This window comes from Eleutherodactylus coqui, chromosome 13 (assembly GCF_035609145.1).
Source record: "Eleutherodactylus coqui strain aEleCoq1 chromosome 13, aEleCoq1.hap1, whole genome shotgun sequence".
Taxonomy (NCBI): Eukaryota; Metazoa; Chordata; class Amphibia; order Anura; family Eleutherodactylidae; genus Eleutherodactylus; species Eleutherodactylus coqui.
The window spans coordinates 119933223-119949688 of record NC_089849.1 but is presented as its reverse complement, the minus strand read 5'-3'; the positions used below and the strand labels follow the sequence as shown (position 1 = coordinate 119949688).

General features: G+C 46.7%; 1 protein-coding gene across 3 annotated transcripts in view; it reads left to right on the top strand.

Annotated features, from left to right (window-relative positions):
• Window positions 1-16466, top strand: part of ENDOV (endonuclease V) — a 165435-nt gene that overhangs the window by 113717 nt on the left and 35252 nt on the right. The window lies entirely within an intron of this gene.

The window sequence follows — 16466 nt, the reverse complement described above, 5'->3', positions numbered from 1 at the left end:
AGTACACAAGTACCCAGTGCATACATGGATCTATTCACAAAACTACTTGAACAGAGCCTTACATTTTCCAAATTATTAAGCGTTTCCATGTAATAAAAACTTTTACTTAGTTTTCCAGGGTTCTGATTTTCCTTATTTACAGTCCTGTAGTCTTCCGCAATTATTACAGAGAGAAGCAGGGACTCCCTTGAATTTAAAAGGTATATTTCAATTTTCTGGTAAGCAAGTGATTCTGACATTGTTTTTTCGCCACATGTTGTACTTCATTTAGGTGGTGAAAATAGTCCAATATAATTTGTGTATATTTATTAAAAGTTCCAATATTGGGAAAAGTTTGAAAAAAATATCGTTTTTTCACATTTTCAATTGTAACATATCAAATATGTACAAACATACTGTACAAACTTTTGCTAAGATATATAATTCCATCTATTTACTTTATTCTGAATGCACATTTGAAAAACTTTTATGTTTTTTTTTAACCATTTAGGAGAAGTACAAATTGAACATTACTTTTCAGCATTTTGAGGAACACTTTATTTTCCTGCACCAAGCCAAGATAGCAAAGGCTCACAGGTGTCAGAATAATAGATACCCCCACAAATGCCCTTAATTTAAAAACTACACCCCTTAATGTATTCATTAGGTGTCATAAGTATTTTGACCCCACAGTTTTCTTTCAGGAATTAATTCAATTTAGAGGAGAAAAAGTAAAATTTCATATTTTTGCAAATATGTCATTTTAAAGACATATTTTTTTCTATAGTTTACATGAAAATGAGGATTTACACCCCAAAATGGATCCCCCTGTTTGTCCTGTGTTCAAAAATATACCCAATGTGGCCCTAATCTTATATCTGAGTGCACAACGGGACCCAAAATGAAAGGAGTAGTCGGTGTCTTTCAGAGCAGAAATTTTGCTTGAAGGCGTTTTAGGCCCCATAGCACACATGTAGAGTTCTTGAGCGCCCAAAACCATAGAAAATTACCACAAATGACGGCATTTTGAAAAGAAGACCCCTTAACAAATTTATCTAGGGGTGTACTGCCCATTTTGACCTCACGGTTTATGAATGAATTCAAGAAGAGCAAAAGGAAAAAAATTGTGATTTTCGTTTTTTTGGCAATTCTGTCATTTTAAAAACAGCTTTTTTGTACAGCACACATATAAATGAAGACTTGCACCCCAAAATGGATACCCCTGTTTGTCCTGTGCTCAGAAACATACCCATTGTGGCCCTAATAGTCTCTGAATGCACAACGGGGCCCAAAATGAAAAGAGTAATCGGTGGCTTTCAGAACATAGATTTTGCTTGAAGCCCCATAGCACACTTGTAGAGTTCTTGAGCGCCCAAAACAATAGAGAACCCCCACAAATGACCCTATTTCAAGCAAAGCAAAAGGAAAAAATTGTGATTTTCATTTTTTTGGCAATTCTGTCACTTTAAAAACAGCTTTTTTTGTACAGCACACATGTGAATGAAGACTTGCACCCTAAAATGGATACCCCTGTTTGTGCTTCTTTCAGAAATATACCCATTGTGGCCCTAATCTTATGTCTGGATGTACAACAGGGCCCAAAATAAAAGGAGCAGTCGGTGGCTTTTAGAACATAAATTTTGCTTGAAGGCCTTTTATGCCCCATAGCACACTTGTAGAGTTCTTGAGCACCCAAAACTATAGAGAACCCCCACAAATGACCTCATTTTGAATACTAGATCCCTTAACGCGTTCATCTAGGGGTGTATTGTGTATTTTAACTGTACAATTTTTTAATAGATCTAAGCAGAGCAGTAGGAAAAAATTACGATTTTCATTTTTTGGGCAATTGTGTCATTTTAAAAACTATTTTTTTTGTACAGCACACATATAAATGAAGACTTTCACCCCAAAATGGATACCCCTGTTTGTCCCGTGTTCAGAAACATACCCATTGTGGCCCTCATCTACTTACAGGACACATGCCTAGGCCTATAATGAAAGGAACACCAGTTGGATTTCAGGGTACAACTGAATAAATTCCAGGTCCCATTGCCCACTTATAGAGCCATTGAGCAGCTAAAACGATAAGAAACCCCCTCAAATGACCCCATTTTGAAAACTAGGCCCCTTAACGAATTCATCTAGGGGTGTACTGTGTATTTTGACCCCACAGTATTTGAATGAATCTAAGCAAAGCAGAAGGAAAAAATTACAATTTTCAATTTTTTGGGCAATTTTTTCAATTTAAAAACAGGTTTTTTTGTACCCTGTACATAGGAATGAAGGCATTCACCCCAAAATGGATACCCCTGTTTGTCCCAAGTTCAGAAACATACCCATTGTGGTCCTAATCTATTTACAGGGCCCATTGCAAGGCCTATAATGGAGTGAACACCCGTTGGATTGCAGTGCACAACTGAATAAATTCAAGGCCCCATTGCTCAGTGGTACGGAATAAAAATTGACTCCCTAAAAATATCCCCCCCCCCTCACGCCCTTTTCAGCTTTCCCCAAATCTTAGATAAAAGTAATAATGTGAACTGCGTGGTATTTCCGAAGACAGGGGTAATTGGTTGGAATGGGCACATGGGGCAATAAAACCGTGTATCCCCCCTCCTCTCATGCTTTTTGGGGGTCATTTCTTGACCTCAGTGGCGGGTATGGGGTGTAAAAGTAGCATTTTGTGAGTCTTCATAAGCTTGCGGAGGTGCGGCCGTCTCACACAGAAGACGCTCAACAAGCTGCTCCTGGAACTGCAGGAAGGCAAGAGTACCCGGGGCTTCTTGTAAAATAAGTATTACAAGTAGCGGTCTGAATAACGCCAGGCTCACGCAGCCTTAGGCGTAATCCGCTTGCGGAGGCCCGCAGCGGATCCCATCTGTGAGCCCGGATGTGACCCTGCGTACGGCCGCGTAATGTACTGTGCATAACTGCCTACTCACACAGGCAGTCATTCGCAGTACAAATTTTTTTTGTTTGTATTTCCCGCACCGTCGCTCAGGTCCGATCTGATCCATGAGGGGAGGTGAAACTAACGTTATTTTTACTTTTTTTTAACTTTTTCGCGATCGCCGCTATCCACATCTCCTGGTTCCCGGCTACCGTCAAGAGCCGGGAACCAGGAGATTTTAAAATCACCAGGGTTCCCAGTCTTCTGCGCATGCGCGTGATGTCATTCGTCTGGCGCGCATGCACAGAAGAGCCGTGCCGGGTCCCGGAGGACCCTTTCACCGCGGCAGACATCAGGGCAGCCGGGTGAGTACTTTCAGCTGCCCTGATGGATCCGATCCATCAGGGCAGCTGAATCTTTAACGTTTGAAACTTTTTTTTAAACTTTATTGCGATCAGCGCTATCCATTGGATAGCGCCGATCGCAATGCCGGGGGAGACTGCCCGCAGCCCAGGATGACAGCTCATGCTGTCGGCTACCTGCGGGCACCGACAGCATGGAGCTGTCACGTCCATAGCCCACGGGGCTTTATTCTCTGTAGGACGCATGAATAATCTTTAGTGGTTAGAGACTCTTGACTCATGGCATCTTAATGTAAAGGCCCTCAAACGTATTAGACAAAAGTTGTCTGGAGCTGGATGACTCATCTCTGTATGGGGGCATTTTGACCTTTTCCTGACAGATGATGTCGGGCAGAAAGAGGATCAGGAATTGGCTTTCCAACACCCAATCCTTTGTCCTCATGGAGATAAGCTGCTGTCAGGGCTGTTGGGCTGCAGCTTTTTCCACTATTCCCATTGAAAACACAAGCACTATTAAAAGGTATAAACCCTATAAGAAAGGATTACACAGATGGTTGGTTAGGATTGTTTTACTTAGGGCAGTTTAATATTTGTGTTGGAATCTCCTGTCTGAGGTTTCACTGCAAACCCAGCTCAAAATACCAGAAGAAAAAGTCCTGCAGACAGAGCTTTTTTTCTGTCTAAAAGCCAGGCAGCTCAACAGAAACCAAATCGACCCAATTATAGTCAATGGGTCCATTCAGCACTGTTTGGTTCTATCCTGAGACGAAGCCGGCAACAGGGATTCCCCCTTTTATGAACTCTGAGCGCTGCTTCTACAGTACCCTTCAGTGAAGTCCTTTTAGCCTTAGGGAATATATGTCCTCCTACCATTCATAACTACTAGAATGCTGCCATCTACGGACAAGAGCAAGGATGTAAACAAGTAGAAGACTGGAACAGCGCATTAAGTCACATTCCAAAAAGTACAGGAATTCTTCCTATCAAATATATGATGTAATGTTGGCTGCATATGAGATGATATTAGTACATTCTAGAGATGAGCCAGCGTACTCGTTAAGGCAAATTACTCAAGCGAGCATCGCCATTTTCAAGTACATGCCTGCTCGTCCGAAATAATTCGGGGGTCGGCGGGGGTGAGCAGTGAGTTGCGGGAGTGAGCAGGGGCAAGAGAGAGGGATCCCCCCCCATGTTCCCTTCCGCTCTTCCCTATCGCCGGCCCCCAAATCTTTTCGGGCAAGCAGGCACATACTCGAAAATGCCCATACTCGCTCAAGTAATTTCCCTTAACGAGCACGTTTGCTCATCTCTAGTACATTCCAATCAGTTAGTGGGATTAAATAACATCATAAGGTTGAATCATGTGAGGGTACTGGACAGCCCGGCACTTATAGATATGAAATGAATAGCCTTGAACAGCGTCCAGCTGTCGCACAGCACGGTCTGAATCCTGTTCCACATTCCCTGGGAGAGTCAATGAGATCATAGTAGCAAGAGGATGGTGTCCATTACTTATCTTTTTGTCAGAAATATAACCATGCAACATTTCAACTGGCAGAAATACAAACATTTATATTGTAGGTTCCTCGAACCGTTACGAAATGTCATGAAATCTAGTTTAATGCATATGTCTGTCTATGAACACAATTTGCTTATGAAATGCATCTACATAGAACATTGAGTCACTTTGTAATTTTATTGAATTATTTATGTCTGCATTTTAGTCAAGAGCTGCAAGCACAATTCTGCAAGCTTCAGAGCTGAAATCTCCCAGCATCTAATGTAGGAGAAAATAACTGCAGTCTACTTTATAGGAGTTCAGCAAAGCTGCCAGTGGTGTGTCTCAGGCTTGGTGACTCTTTCCAGTGACAACCAGTAAAAGTGTGAGTGCAGCTCTGGAGTGTAATACAGCCTATAATTAAGGCCAGAGCTGACGTAGACATGAGAAAGGGAGCCCGCCCCTTTGCCGGTAGCATAGTCCACAAGGTTATGGGTTAAATGGTCTCAGATTCCGGTCTTTACTACAGAACAGCAGCTGTCAATCACAGCTGCCCTCCTGCAGGCGATCAAGTGGGTATTATCTCTTTTTTTATGACATATATGTCAATTTCTGTGAGGATGTTTAAACTCCTCTTGATCCATATACTAAAACTAGTATGTGCACATTTGTTTTTTTCTTTACTGCTTTAACAAGTGACATGTTTTGCAATCTGTGCTCTAGAGCTGATATCATTGGGGACAGGAAGTTTCCACCATAATACAATTAGTCCTCTTACTGTCTATAGACAATTGCTTTTGTTACTTGTGCCCATTTTAGATGGGACATATATATGTCAATATATATGTCACCCATACTGGGTTTTAAATAGAGATGAGCGAGCACCAAAATGCTCGGGTGCTCGTTGCTCGAGTCGAGCTTTCCGCGATGCTCGATTGTTCGTTTCGACTAACGAACCCCCTTGAAGTCAATGGGCGACTCGAGCATTTTTTTATATCGCCGATGCTCGCTAAGGTTTTCATTTGTGCAAATCTTCAAAACCTACGAAAGTGATGGAAACGACACAGATACGAATAGGGCAGGCGATATGCAACATGCTGGGCTGCATCTCAGGCTTCCAGGTCCCACTACTAAGCCACAATAGCAGCAAGAGTGAGCCCAATCCTCCCCCCCCCCCCCCCCCCACTAACAATTTTTACTTTGGACAAACCCTCATTAGCAAGGCACACCTTAGCTAAGCACCACACTACCTCCAACCAAGCACAAGCACTACCTGCGGGACACACCGCTGCCTCTTCTCCTGGGTTACATGCTGCCCACCCCCCCGCACGACCCTGCGTCCGCAGCACACACAAAAGTGTCTCTTCGCAGCCTTCAGGTGCCCTCATGCCACACGCTGGCTGCATAGCCACACCACCCTCATGTCTATTTATAAGTACGTCTGCCATGAGGAGGAACCGTAGGCAAACACTGCAGAGGGTTGGCAGGGCCAGGTAGCGACCCTCTTTAAAAGGGTAGCCCACAATGCTGTAGAGAATCGATGAGAAATTGACGTTCGATCTTCATTCCAATCCTGTGCAACCTCCATCAGGAGCTGCAAACGTGGGCATGAGTTACATAGCTACGGGGAATCCATGTGCCCACACAGTATTCATTTTGTCTAGGTGTCGCATAGCTCAATCGACACCGCAAGGGGAAAGCCATCTGCACTCTGCCCCCTACCCAAGTCAGTCAGTGTCTTTGTGCCAGACAGGTCAAACACCGCGATGGGAACTAAGTGTGCAACCCAAGACCTGAACAATAAATAAATCAGTGTGGCCAAACATGGCAGACTTGCACCGCGCTGACGACATAGGCCTCGGTCCACAGCTTCAGCAATCGTAGGCATGAAGCTTACTTTGATGCTAGTTCATCTGCGATGGGCTCATTAACCCCTTAATGACCAGCCCATAGTGTTTTTACATCCTGCCCAAGTTTATTCTCTGAGGACGTAAAAACATGCGTCCTACAGAGATTAAAGCCCCGTGGGCTATGGACGTGACAGCTCCATGCTGTCGGTGCCCGCAGATAGCCGACAGCATGAGCTGTCATCCTGGGCTGCGGGCAGTCTCCCCCCCCGGCATTGCGATCGGCGCTATCCAATGGATAGCGCTGATCGCAATAAAGTTTAAAAAAAAGATTCAAAAGTTAAAGATTCAGCTGCCCTGATGGATCGGATCCATCAGGGCAGCTGAAAGTACTCACCTGGCTTCCCTGATGTCTGCCGCGGAGAATGGGTCCTCCGGGACCCGGCGCGGCTCTTCTGCGCATGCACGCCAGAGGAATGATGTCACGCGCATGCACAGAAGACTGGGACCCCAGGGAGTTTAAAATCTCCTGGTTCCCGGCTCCTCAAGGTAGCCGGGAACCAGAGGATGTCCCCGGGGACAGCGGCTAGCGGTCCCCAGGCCCGCGATCGCCACTATCCACTGGAAAAAGTTTAAAAAAAGTAAAAATAAGGTTAATTTCACCTCCTCTCATGGATCGGATCCATGAGGGGAGGTGAAAATACCCCCGGTCCTCAGCGGTGTCCCGGTCTCCCGGGACCTGAGTCTTCTACTGCGCATGCGCGCCAGATGATTGACATCGGGCGCGTGCACAGAGGGGCTCAGGACCCGGGAAATTTAAAATCCTTCTGCTCCTGGCTGCCATGTGTAGCCAGGAGCAGAGGAATGTCACTGCAAAGATGATCACTGTTATCCAATGGATGACAGTGATCATTTAAAGTAAAAAAAGTAATTAAAAAAAAGTTTTAAAAAAGTTTAAAAAAAAAGTTTAAAACTCTTACATTTCATCTCCCCTCATGGATCATATCCGTGAGGGAGGATGAAATTACGTACCTAAGGCCTCCGGATTTATCCGCGGACCTTACCACAGCTTCTGCGCACGCGGCCGTCGCCAAAGCAGCAGACGCATGCGCAAAAGCCCTGGATTGCCAGGATAACTTAAAATCTCCCTGCTCTTGGCTACAAAACTTAGCCAAGAGCCTGGAAATTTCACGGTGAGCGGTTCCTGATCCCGTGTTCGCCGTCATCCAATGGACAATGGCGATCATGTAAAAGTTTTTAAAAAATTGAAGTTTCATCTCCCCTCACCGATGCGATCGGTGAGAGGAGATGAAACTTTTTACCGGAGGCCTGCGTATTTGCACCCCGACGCGATCCTCATCCGTGAACTTACTCGGATTCTGCACATGTGACCGCCGGCAAAATACCGGACACATGCGCAGGAGTCGGGGAGCCCAGGAAACTTAAAATCTCCTTACTCCCAGCGACCAATGGTCGCCGAGAGCCTGGAGCAGTGACGGGTGGCCTCGTTGAGCAGTCCCCGGTCACGTAATAAAAAAGTAGCGATCTAACATAGGTCGGTCTCACATGACCGGATAGGAATTACGGATTCCGCATGCGTCTGATCCGCGGTATTACGCAGATCAATTGCATTGGATTACACAATTCCGCTCACATAAGTGGGTTGGAATTGCGTAATCCACTCGCAGAAAAGAGAACGCAGCAGGTTCTATTTTACCGCGGCTATCCGCAGCATAGAGCCCATTGTGCTCCATGGTCGCGGATATACCCGCTGCCCATACGTGACTACATTGTGTACGGGCTGCGGGTACCTGTGTCATCGCTAACCGACGGTGCGGGAAATACAAACCAAAAAAAGATGTACTGCGCATGACCGCCTGCGGGAGTAGGCAGTTATGCGCAGTACATTACGTGTCCGTACGCAGGGTCACAGCCGGGCTCACAGCTGGGATCCGCTGCAGGCCTCCGCAAGCGGATCCCGCCTAGGGCTCTGTGAGCCCGGCGTTATTCAGACCGCTACCTGTGATACATCTTTTACAAGAAGCCCCGGGAACGCTTGCCTTCCTGCAGTTCCAGGAGCAGCTTGTTGAGCGCCTTCTGTGTGAAACCGCCGCACCTCATCAAGCTTACGAAGACTCACGGAGCGCCACTTTTTACACCCCATCCCTGCCGCTGAGGTCTCGAAATACCCCCAAAAAAGCATGAGAGGAGGGGGAATACCTGGTTTTCTTGCCTGATGTGCCCAACCCAACCAGCCTCCGTAATTACCCCTGTCTTCAGACATAAAACGCAGTTTATATTATTACCTTTATCTAATAATCAGGGAATGCCAAAATATGGGGATGACGAGGAGGGGGGGATTATTTTTAGCAAGTCAATTTTTTTTCCGTATAAGGCCTCAGTCACACGGGTGTAAATACGCGCGTATATATGCGCGTAAAAACGCCCGTGGGTTTTTAAGCGCGTATATACGCGCGTATTTACGCCCGTGTGACTAAGGCCTTAGTGGGCAATGGGGCCTGGAATTTATTCTGTTCTGCCCTGAAATCCAGCGGGCATTCCCTCCATTATGGGCCTAGCCATGTGTCCTTTAAGTAGATTAAGGCAGCATTGGATATGTTTCTGAACACGGGACAAATGGGGGTATCCATTTTGGGGTGACCGTCTTCATTCCTATGTACAAAAAAAACTGATTTTAAATTGACAAAATTGACAAAAAATGAAAATCATAATTTTTTCCTTCTGCTTTGCTTAGATTCATCCAAATACTGTGGGGTCAAAATACGCAGTACACCCCTAGATGAATTTGTTAAGGGGTCTAGTTTTCAAAATGGGGTCATTTTGGGGGGTTCTCTATCGTTTTGGCTGCTCAATGGCTCTACAAGTGGGCAATGGGGCCTGGAATTTATTCCGTTGTACCCTGAAATCCAACTGGTGCTCCTTCCATTATAGGCCTAGCCATGTTTCCTTTAAGTAGATTAGGGCCACAATGGGTATGTTTCTGAACACGGGACAAACGGGGGTATCCATTTTGGGGTGAACGTCTACATTCCTATGTACACTGTACAAAAAAAAACTTTTTAAATTGACACAATTGCCAAAAAAATGAAAATCATAATTTTTTCCTTCTGCTTGGCTTAGATTCATTCAAAAACTGTGAAGTCAAAAAAGTCATCGTACCCCTAGATAAATTCGTTAAGGGGTCTACGTTTCAAAATGGGGTCACTTGTGGGCGTTCTCCATCGTTTTGGTCACTCAATGGCTCTACAAGTGGGCAATGGGGACTAAATCTCCTTCAAGCAAAATTTCTGTTCCGAAAGCCACCGATTGCTCCTTTCATTTTGGGCCCCATTGTGCATACAGATGTAATACTAGGGCCACAATGGGTATGTTTCTGAGCACAGGACAAACAGGGGTACCCATTTTGGGGTGCAAGTCTTCATTCATATATGTGCTGTACAAAAAACCTGCTTTTGAAATGACAGAATTACCAAAAAAATGAAAATCGTAATTTTTTTCCTTCGGCTTGGCTTAGGTTAATTCACAAACTGTGAAGTCAAAAAAGTCATCGTACCCCTAGATAAATTCGTTAAGGGGTCTACTTTTCAAAATGGGGTCACTTGTGGGTGTTCTCCATCGTTTTGGTCACTCAATGGCTCTACAAGTGTGCAATAGGGCCTAAATCTCCTTCAAGCAAAATTTCTGTTCCGAAAGCCACCGGTTGCTCCTTTCATTTTGGGCCCCATTGTGCATCCAGACATAAGATTAGGGCCACAATGGGTATGTTTCTGAGCACAGGACAAACAGGCGCAAGTCCTCATTTTCATGTGTACTATAGAAAAAAGTCCTGTCTTTAAAATGACATATTTGCAAAAATATGAAATTTTTGTTTTTCTCCTCTAAATTGCATTGACTCCTAAAACAAAACTGTGGGGTTAAAATACTCATGACACCCCTCAGTGAATACGTTAAGGGGTGCAGTTTTTAAAATGGGGGTCACTTGTGGGGGTATCGATCATTTTAACTCCTATGAGCCTTTCCAATCTTGGCTTGGTGCAGGAAAGCAAAGTGTTCCTCAAAATGCTGAAAAGTAATGTTAAATTTGTACGTCTCCTAAATGGTTAAAAAAAAAACGAAAGTTTTTCCAATGTGCGCCCAAAATAAAGTAAACGGATGGAAATATATATCTTAGCAAAAATTTTTATATTATGTTTGCACATATTTGAGATATTGCAGTTGGAAATGTGAAAAAATGATGATTTTTTTCAAACTTTTCCCAATTTTGGCGCTTTTAATAAACACAAATTCTATCAGTCTTTTTTTTCCGCCTAAATGAAGTACAACATGAGGCGAAAAAACAATGTAAGAATCGCTTGGATATGCAAAACCTTTCTGGTGTTTTTCCATGTTAAAGTGACACGTGTCAGATTTGCAAAATTTGGCCTGGTCATTAAGGCGTAAACAGGCTTGTCACTAAGGGGTTAAATCAGTTAGCGTTCCTTTCACCGCTCCAATGACTGAATTAGCAGGAAAAAGCTCCACAGCCCCAACCTGGCGTACTTGCACTTCCCCCGGGACATAGGCCTCAGCCCACACCCTCAGCAAACGCGGGCATGAAGCGGACTTTGATGCTAGTTCATCTGTGACGGGCTCAGTAAATCAGTTACCTTTCCTTTCACCGCTCCAATGACTGGATTAGCCAGGAAAAAGTTCCACAGCCCCAACCTGGCACAGTTGCAGTTCCCCCGATACATAGGCCTCGGCCAACAGCTTCAGCAATCGTACGCAGGAAGCGGACTTTCACTGCACCCAGGACATAGGCCTCTGCGCAAACCCTCAGCAATCGCGGGCCTACAGCGGACTCCAATGCTAGCATACCTGTGAACGTCTCATTAGCGCTGTACCGCTCTTCTTGTTTGTCGCAATGCAGTTCCCCGGATAGCTGAGGTAACGTGAGATAAAGTACAGGTGGGCTTCGGCCAACACTGCATGCCCTAGTCAGACTGGGTGTTTTTTATTAATAGTCGCAGGCAGGTACAACTCCGCTATGGGAAGTCTGTGTGCACCCACAGCATGGGTGGCTCCCTGAAACCCACCGGCGGTAAATAAATAAATCCCATTGCAGTGCCCCGGACAGCTGAGCTAACGTCAGATAAAATACAGGTTGGCTTCGGCCCACACTGCATGCCCGAGTCAGACTGGGTTTTTTTCATTAATAGTCACAGGCAGGTACAACTCCGCTCTGGGAAATCAGGGTGGACCCACAGCATGGGTGGGTCCCAGGAAGCCACCGACCGTACATAAATAAATCCCATTGCAGTCCCCCGGATAGCTGAGCTAACGTGAGATAAGGTACAGGTGGGCTTCGTCCAACACTGCATGCCCTGGTCAGACTGTTTTTTTTTACTAATAGTCACAGGCAGGTACAACTCCGCTATGGGAAGTCTGTGTGCACCCACAGCATGGGTGGCTCCCTGGAACCCAACAGCGGTACATAAATCCCATTGTAGTGCCCCGGACACCTGAGCTAACGTCAGATAAAATACAGGTGGGCTTCGGCCCACACTGCATGCCAGAGTCAGACTGGGTTTTTTTCATTAATAGTCACAGGCAGGTACAACTCCGCTATGGGAAGTCAGTGTGGACCCACAGCATGGGTGGGTCCCAGGAAGCCACCGACTGTACATAAATAAATCCCATTGCAGTCCCCCGGACAGCTGAGCTAACGTCAGATAAAATACAGATTGGCTTCGGCCCACACTGAATGCCAGAGTCAGTCTGTCCTTTTTTCATAGTCACAGGCAGGTAAGATTCCGCTATGGGAAGTTTGTGTGCACCCACAGCATGGGTGGCTCCCTGGAACCCACCGGCGGTACATAAATAAATCCCATTGCAGTGCCCCGGACAGCTGAGCTAACGTCAGATGAAATACAGGTTGGCTTCGGCCCACACTGCATGCCCTAGTCAGTCTGGGCTTTTTTCATTAATAGTCACAGGCAGGTACAACTCCGCTCTGGGAAGTCTGTGTGGACCCACAGCATGGGTGGGTCCCAGGAAGCCACCAACAGTACATAAATAAATCCCATTGCAGTCCCCCGGATAGCAGAGCTAACATAAGATAAAGTACAGGTCGGCTTTGGCCAACACTGCATGCCCTAGTCAGACTGTTTTTTTTTTAAATTAATAGTCACAGGCAGGTACAACTCCGCTATGGGAAGTCTGTGTGCACCCACAGCATGGGTGGCTCCCTGGAACCCACCGGCGGTACATTAATAAATCCCATTGCAGTGCCCCGAATAGCCGAGGTAACATGAGAAAGTACAGTTTGGCTTCGGCCCACACTGCATGCCCTAGTCAGTCTGGCCTTTTTTCATAGGCAGGTACAACTCCGCTATGGGAAGTCTGTGTGCACCCACAGCATGGGTGGCTCCCTGGAACCCACCGGCGGTACATAAATAAATCCCATTGCAGTACCCCGGACACCTGAGCTAACGTCAGATAAAATACAGGTAGGCTTCGGCCCACACTGCATGCCCCAGTCAGACTGTTTTTTTTTATTTAATAGTCACAGGCAGGTACAACTCCGCTATGGGAAGTCTGTGTGCACCCACAGCATGGGTGGCTCCCTGGAAACCACCGGCGGTACATTAATAAATCCCATTGCAGTGCCCCGGACAGCTGAGCTAACGTCAGATAAAATACAGGTGGGCTTCGGCCCACACTGCATGCCCTAGTCAGTCTGGCCTTTTTTCATAGTCATAGGCAGGTACAACTCTGCTATGGGAAGTCTGTGTGCACCCACAGCATGGGTGGGTCCCAGCAAGCCACCGACGGTACATAAATAAATCCCATTGCAGTCCCCCGGATAGCTGAGCTAACGAGATAAAATACACGTGGGCTTTGGCCAACACTGCATGCCCTAGTCAGACTGTTTTTTTTTTTAATTAATAGTCACAGGCAGGTACAACTCCGCTCTGGGAAGTCTGTATGGACCCACAGCATGGGTGGGTCCCAGGAAGCCACAGAAAGTACATAAATCCCATTGCAGTGCCCCGGACAGCTGAGCTAACGTCAGATAAAATACAGGTGGGCTTCGGCCCACACTGCATGCCAGAGTCAGACTGGGTTTTTTTCATTAATAGTCACAGGCAGGTACAACTCCGCTATGGGAAGTCAGTGTGGACCCACAGCATGGGTGGGTCCCAGGAAGCCACCGACTGTACATAAATAAATCCCATTGCAGTCCCCCGGACAGCTGAGCTAACGTCAGATAAAATACAGATTGGCTTCGGCCCACACTGAATGCCAGAGTCAGTCTGTCCTTTTTTCATAGTCACAGGCAGGTAAGATTCCGCTATGGGAAGTTTGTGTGCACCCAGAGCATGGGTGGCTCCCTGGAACCCACCGGCGGTACATAAATAAATCCCATTGCAGTGCCCCGGACAGCTGAGCTAACGTCAGATGAAATACAGGTTGGCTTCGGCCCACACTGCATGCCCTAGTCAGTCTGGGCTTTTTTCATTAATAGTCACAGGCAGGTACAACTCCGCTCTGGGAAGTCTGTGTGGACCCACAGCATGGGTGGGTCCCAGGAAGCCACCAACAGTACATAAATAAATCCCATTGCAGTCCCCCGGATAGCAGAGCTAACATAAGATAAAGTACAGGTCGGCTTTGGCCAACACTGCATGCCCTAGTCAGACTGTTTTTTTTAAAATTAATAGTCACAGGCAGGTACAACTCCGCTATGGGAAGTCTGTGTGCACCCATAGCATGGGTGGCTCCCTGGAACCCACCGGCGGTACATTAATAAATCCCATTGCAGTGCCCCGAATAGCCGAGGTAACATGAGAAAGTACAGTTTGGCTTCGGCCCACACTGCATGCCCTAGTCAGTCTGGCCTTTTTTCATAGTCCTAGGCAGGTACAACTCTGCTATGGGAAGTCTGTGTGCACCCACAGCATGGGTGGGTCCCAGCAAGCCACCGACGGTACATAAATAAATCCCATTGCAGTCCCCCGGATAGCTGAGCTAACGTGATAAAGTACACGTGGGCTTTGGCCAACACTGCATGCCCTAGTCAGACTGTTTTTTTTTTTTATTAATAGTCACAGGCAGGTACAACTCCGCTCTGGGAAGTCTGTATGGACCCACAGCATGGGTGGGTCCCAGGAAGCCACAGAAAGTACATAAATCCCATTGCAGTGCCCCGGACAGCTGAGCTAACGTCAGATAAAATACAGGTGGGCTTCGGCCCACACTGCATGCCAGAGTCAGACTGGGTTTTTTCATTAATAGTCACAGGCAGGTACAACTTCGCTATGGGAAGTCAGTGTGGACCCACAGCATGGGTGGGTCCCAGGAAGCCACCGACTGTACATAAATAAATCCCATTGCAGTCCCCCGGACAGCTGAGCTAACGTCAGATAAAATACAGATTGGCTTCGGCCCACACTGAATGCCAGAGTCAGTCTGTCCTTTTTTCATAGTCACAGGCAGGTAAGATTCCGCTATGGGAAGTTTGTGTGCACCCACAGCATGGGTGGCTCCCTGGAACCCACCGGCGGTACATAAATAAATCCCATTGCAGTGCCCCGAATAGCCGAGGTAACATGAGAAAGTACAGTTTGGCTTCGGCCCACACTGCATGCCCTAGTCAGTCTGGCCTTTTTTCATAGGCAGGTACAACTCCGCTATGGGAAGTCTGTGTGCACCCACAGCATGGGTGGCTCCCTGGAACCCACCGGCGGTACATAAATAAATCCCATTGCAGTACCCCGGACACCTGAGCTAACGTCAGATAAAATACAGGTAGGCTTCGGCCCACACTGCATGCCCCAGTCAGACTGTTTTTTTTTATTTAATAGTCACAGGCAGGTACAACTCCGCTATGGGAAGTCTGTGTGGAGTGGACAGACAGCATGGGTGGGTCCCAGGAAGCCACCGACAGTACATTAATAAATCCCATTGCAGTGCCCCCAATAGCAGAGCTAACGTCAGATAAAGTACAGGTGGGCTTCGGCCCACACCGCATGCCCCAGTCAGACTGGGGTTTTTTAATTAATAGTCACAGGCAGGTACAACTCCCCTGTGGGAAGTCTGTGTGGAATGGACCCACAGCATGGGTGGCTCCTTGGAACTCACCGACGGTACATAAATAAATCCCATTGCAGTGCCCTGCACAACTGAGCTAACATCAGATGAAATACAGGTGGGCTTCGGCCCACACTGCATACCCCAGACAGATTTTTTTGTTTTAATTAATAGTCACAGGCAGGTACAACTCCACTCAGGGAAGTCTGTGTGGACCCACAGCATGGGTGGGTCCCAGGAAGCCACCGGCGGTACATTAATAAATCCCATTGCAGTGCCCCCAGTAGCAGAGCTAACGTCAGATAAAGTACAGGTGGGCTTCGGCACACACTGCATGGCCCAGTCAGACTGGGGTTTTTTAATTAATAGTCACAGGCAGGTACAACGCCCCTATGGGCAGTCTGTGTGGAGTGCACCCACAGCATGGGTGGCTCCCTGGAACCCACCGACGGTACATAAATAAATCCCATTGCAGTGCCCTGCACAGCTGAGCTAACGTCAGATAAAATACAGGTGGGCTTCGGCCCACACTGCATGCCCCAGTCAGACTAGGGTTTTTTAATTAATAGTCACAGGCAGGTTCAACTCCACTCAGGGAAGTATGTGTGGAGTGGACAGACAGCATGGGTGGGTCCCAGGAAGCCACCAACGGTGCATTAATAAATCCCATTGGAGTGCCCTGCACAGCTGAGCTAACGTCAGGTAAAATACAGGTGGGCTTCGGCCTACACTGCATGCCCCAGTCAGATTGGGTTTTTTTAAATAATAGTCACAGGCAGGTACAACTCCCCTAT